Below are 5,455 nucleotides of genomic sequence, written 5' to 3' on the forward strand. Positions count from 1 at the left end.
GAATCTCTTGTAGCTCAGAGCAACCTATGAGACAAGGGAGCTCAGGGACTCCAGGAAGGTCTATGGTTAGTAACTTTAAAAGTAGACTGGGTGTCTGCCTCCTGGACCCTGACTGGTAGAAGTCGGCCACAGGGGGGGCAGGCCTCAGGCGGCTCCAACAGGACGTGCCCCGCTGCAGATCCCTGACCTGGGTTTAGGGTTTCAATCTGAGAACTTTACAAGCGGTATAAATGTCCTCATAAAAGGAACGGGGGTCACCTCATGTCAAGCCCACCAATCAGCTCAACAGAGAAAACTGCAGAAGAAGAAGAGATGTTCAGTCTCTCACTTCTCCAGCACAGCTCATTGGATTTCCGCCCTTATCGTAATTACGTCCATGAGCCAGGAACCTGTTCCAAGGTCTGCCTTCAATTTCTCCTCAGAAATACTGTTTCTTCTGTTACCACATATAAGACCCGGGCTCTGCTTGCTGCCAGTTGTTCTTGGGCAAAGCGGGTCAAAAGGACAGCCAAGACGTGAAGATGTATGCCAGTTAAGCAGCAGATGTAGCTCCGGTTGGACGCCAGCCACAGAGGGGGGGGGATAATGAGCTGTCTGAGGACACTGCCAGACCCCGGTGGCTCATTAGACTTAAAGGCGAGCTCACATGGTGTGACACGTTGCTCGTCCCCTCAGGAGGGAACAGTGAAGCTCCAGAGACTCGCACTAATGGGACTGTTGGGTTTTTGTCGGACCATATAGCACCATTTTCCAAGGATTACTGGCAGGCTGTTTTTATTTCACCACAGCACAGGATGGGCGTCTTACAGAACCTGTTGTGGCTTAAAGACAGAATCCTCTTCAGGTCTAATACATCTTAATCACCTTGTGGTTTATGAGAAACAGACTCAACAGACTCACGGCATGCGTTGGTTTCTACATTACTTCCTCGGCCTCCTGAAAAAACATCTGCTTATTAACCTGGAGTTATACTTCCTGTGAGGAGAGACTTCACCTGAAATACTCTCCCAGGAAAACACACTTAGAGAGGAGATCTCAAAAGTGTTTCATTTCTGTCTCCTAGACAACAATGAGATCTGTTTGAAAGCTAAATGAGACTATAGCTTATGTCTCCTGTTTCTCATTCTTGCCTCCAGAAAGAAAAAGTTGTAAAAAGTCTCAGCTTAGTCTCCCTTTCAGTTCAAAAGGAGATCTGGTCAGAATCTGAAATGATTCTCAGGTATTTCTCAAGTGTTGTGACTCCTTTTGAGCTCAGGTGGAGAAATCAGGGAGCTCTCTCAATTGTCTCAATCTAACCTCATCCATTTGTTTTTGTCAGACTCAGTTTTTGGGTCTCAAGTTGAGCTCAGATGGAGCAAAGAAAGAGCCTGAGCTCATCTTTTCATCAACATTTATAGTGCCCTGCAAAATTAACATTTCAATGCACTTGTCCACAAAGTTACAATTCTCATTCAAACATTTGAACCACTTCAAGATCAGATATTTAGATGTGAAATGATCTCTTCTTTGACTTCACAGTCTGGTCCTTTCTTTACAAGTCTGTTTGGAACAAAACCACTTCACAAAGATTTAGTGGATTTGAGAGAAATTACAAAAGATAGAGATTTCATACAACAGGTATGACCGACCATTTATTTAAAATATGGGCCGCAAAAGGGCCGACCAGATTTATCCAGATTATTACAATTAAAGGGGTGGATTATTTTGGGCGCTGGTGGCCTAGCGGTCTAAGCGCCCCACATACAGAACCAGGGGTCGCCGGTTTGATTCCTGGCTGGTCGACCATTTCCTGCATGTCTTCCCCCGCTCACTACTCCCCACATTTCCTGTCTCTCTTCAGCTGTCCTGTCAAATAAAGGCAAAAAGGCCAAAAATATATTTTAAAAAAGGAGAAGAAAATGAGCCATTAATGAGATCTCTCATTTAAGTCTCAAATAAGACTCATGTCATGGTCTCAACTATTTCTCCTAGTGAATTTTAGGAGAAACTAATGAGAACAATTTGAAACTTGAATGAGGCTGAAGTGAGAATCTCAGTTTTGTCTCCAGAGACTTAGAAGAGAAAGCCTTGAGCAGTAAAAGTTTCCTCTGGGGTACTGAACTCACTTTGTTTCAGGTATCTGTGCTTAAAGGACTAATGAAGAAGTCAGCTCACTAAACTTCTTAATCTGGACAAAGTCGCTCCTAAAGGATGTTCAGAGTGCCGACTTCTTCACCACTGCTGTAGTTCTTGAGTAGTCGTGCACCTTCAGAGGTTTTCGGTGTGAGTGTACTCCTCTTATGCTCTTTAGCTCTGTCCTTTAAGACCCTGTGAGGAGGTTTCAATCAATCAATCAATCAATCAATCAATCAATCATCAATCAATCTTTATTTGTATAGCGCCAAATCACAACAAACGTTATCTCAAGATGCTTTTACAAACAGAGCAGGTCTAGACCACTCTATGTCAAATTATGAACAGAGACCCAACTTCAAGACAGGGTAAGACTCAGTCTGACCCCACCTTAATCCATCATGAGCATTGCACCTCACAGTATTTAGCTAGTTACAGTGGAGAGGACAAACTTCCTTTTAACAGGCAGAAACCTCCAGCAGGACCAGACTCATGTTAGACAGACATCATGCCTCGACCGAGTTGGGTCTGGAAAGACAGATAGAGGGGAGTAAGAGAGAGAAGTGATAGTGATGAGACGAGTCGTAGAAGCTGTTGCCGCTGGAGTCCAGCACGTCCGTATCAGGAGGACGTCTACGGCAGCTCAGAGGAATCTACGAGACAAGGGAGCTCAGGGACTCCAGAAAGGTCTATGGTTAGTAACTTTAATGGGACAGGCAGAGTTAAAGTAAGTGATGAGGGGGTTGGGGGGAAGGGGGTGAGCTAGGATCCCAGTGTGTCAGTGTGCCAGTTCCCCCGGCAGTCTGGGCCTATAGCAGCATGACAAAAGCTGGTCCAAGCCTGATCCAGCTCTAACTATAAGCTTTATCAAAAAGGAAAGTTTTAAGTCTACTCTTAAAAGTGGAGAGGGTGTCTGCCTCTCTCTGGTTTAAGTCTCCTGATGTCTATGACGGTGTATTAGGGCCATTGTGGAAAAACACTCAGAGCCGGAGGAGAAGAGTGATACTCTGAGATTAATTATGAAGTCATAAATTTGCTGGGAAAAACAGAGAACATCAAACGCAGCTGCCGTGCATCCTCCCCCCATGAAACTCTGCTTTGTTAATTCGATTTAGCATTTCATTACGATCCGTTGTCTAAATGAATCATCAACTAACTTCTGCCTGATGCAGTCATGTTTCCTCTTACACCTCCTTGATTGTAGCGTGTGGCGTCCCCTGTTTCCTGGCTATGTCTGTGGCAAAACCAAGATGATTCAAAGTTAAGCAACATGGTTTCTACAAATACTACTTTCTAAGTTTTGTTTCTCATTAATTTCCAACTTTATTCTTCAGATATTTGATATTTTTTTCTACAAGTTTTCCAGATGTGTATTCAGATTTTGGCAGGACTCTTATAATGCATAATAAACTGTATTATAATTATCTTGCTATATTAAATTATGTTATATTACATTATTATTGTAACTACAACTCACGGTCATATTACATACCCATATTTATTTTCATTTATTGCTTAATCTGTCATTACCAACCATAATCACACCATGTCAACCTGTCACTACTGAAACAATTTTAACACTGCCTGTAATTACTGCTATTTCATCTAAATTCCATTGTAAAATTCTATATATCTAAATTGTATTCTAGCTTTGTCTATTTTTAGTTTTACTTATTGTAAAACCAATCACCAAAAAACGGTGATTGGTTGGTGTTTTCCCAGGTTTACTCCGGCTGTAGATAGCAGCTTTTTTTACCTCTTTTTTAAGGACACATTATGTATTGATTACCATCAGGACATAAAGATCATTTTAACCAGGAGAACAAACAGTGGATCTAAATCTGAACACCAACCCCAGCTTTAAAGGTGACATATCACGCTTTTTTCATCAACATATATTGGTCTAAGAGGTCCCCAAAACATGTCTTTAAAGTTTATGCTCAAAAAAACACTTTGAAATCAGATTCTGGTCTGCCTGAAAAACCCTCTTCTTCAGTCCTCCTCAGAACAGTCTGTTTTCCCTCTGACCACGCCCCCTCAGGAAGTGGGTGTGGCCTCGGCTCTCCAGCACGTTGATCTAATGTTTACATGCTGGCTGAATATACACGGCTGCTCACAGACCCGCGTTACTTCAACCCTCTGAATCTGATCCAGAATCTGATCCTGACGGAGAGGCGCCTGCAGCAGGACCTTTCTGAACCATTGGTCACAGATTTAGTGTTTCTTGTTGTTTTATTTATCAGTATGTCGACGTGTGTCTTGGTACACAGCTACAATAACATGTAGCTATGTGGCTATGCTAACTAGCGCGAGCACTTTTCCATGATAAATAAAAATCATCCACTTGATCTTCAAATCTGCAGACGTGGGGAGTAAAACCGACCTCTGCCAGAAAGGCAGCGGGACCTTTCTGAACCATTGGTCACAGATTTAGTGTTTCATGTTGTTTTATTTGTCAGTATGTTGACGTGTGTCTTGGTACACAGCTACAGCTACAGCTACAGCTACAGCTACAGCTACAGCTACAGCTACAGCTACAGCTACAGCTACAGCTACAGCTACAGCTACAGCTACGACATGTAGCTATGCTAACTAGCGCTAGCACTTTTCCAAGCAAACTAAAAATCATCCACTAGATCTTCATATCTGCAGACGTGGGGAGTCAAACCGACCTTTGTGTTTATTAAGACAGCCTACAACTAGCATGCCTCCCTCCTAAGCTCCTTGTTAGCACACATGTGTGCAGGGAATGAAAAACGGAGGAGGGGTTGAGTTGTATTTTATACAGTCTATGGGCTGAACAAGCTCAGAGCTCTGACTTCCTGTTACAGACCGGATGGCGTTGTGACGTATGAAAAACACTGAAAACTGAAACGGCTGGTTTCAGCACACATTTACAGAAAGGTGGAGAAATCAGAACAGGGGCAGAATGGAGTCTTTGACTGTTCAGGGGGTTTGTAGACAGGGACACAGATTTCAGGGAGAGAACCATTAAAAAGTCCATTTTGCATGATATGTCACCTTTAAACATTTTAAACAGCATGAAGTTTTTTTTAGGAGCTTGGGTTATTTATTTGATAAATATATCACTTAAAAGCATGCAAGATATGAAAATGTGAACCTGTGTGGAGGAAAAGCAGCAAATCTCCATAACTGAGGAACATTTTGTGACATTTTGTTGAATTGCATGAAGATATTTACCTGTAATAGAGTTGTTTTGATTGGTTGGCACGGTAACGGGGAACTTTGGGGGTGGGGAACTCGCTGTGACTATGATGTCATAAACAACATATGACATCATAGTCACATGAAGATCAAAGGACAGCACTCTGAGCCAGCTACT

Source organism: Notolabrus celidotus, chromosome 1 (assembly GCF_009762535.1).
Source record: "Notolabrus celidotus isolate fNotCel1 chromosome 1, fNotCel1.pri, whole genome shotgun sequence".
NCBI classification, from domain to species: domain Eukaryota; kingdom Metazoa; phylum Chordata; class Actinopteri; order Labriformes; family Labridae; genus Notolabrus; species Notolabrus celidotus.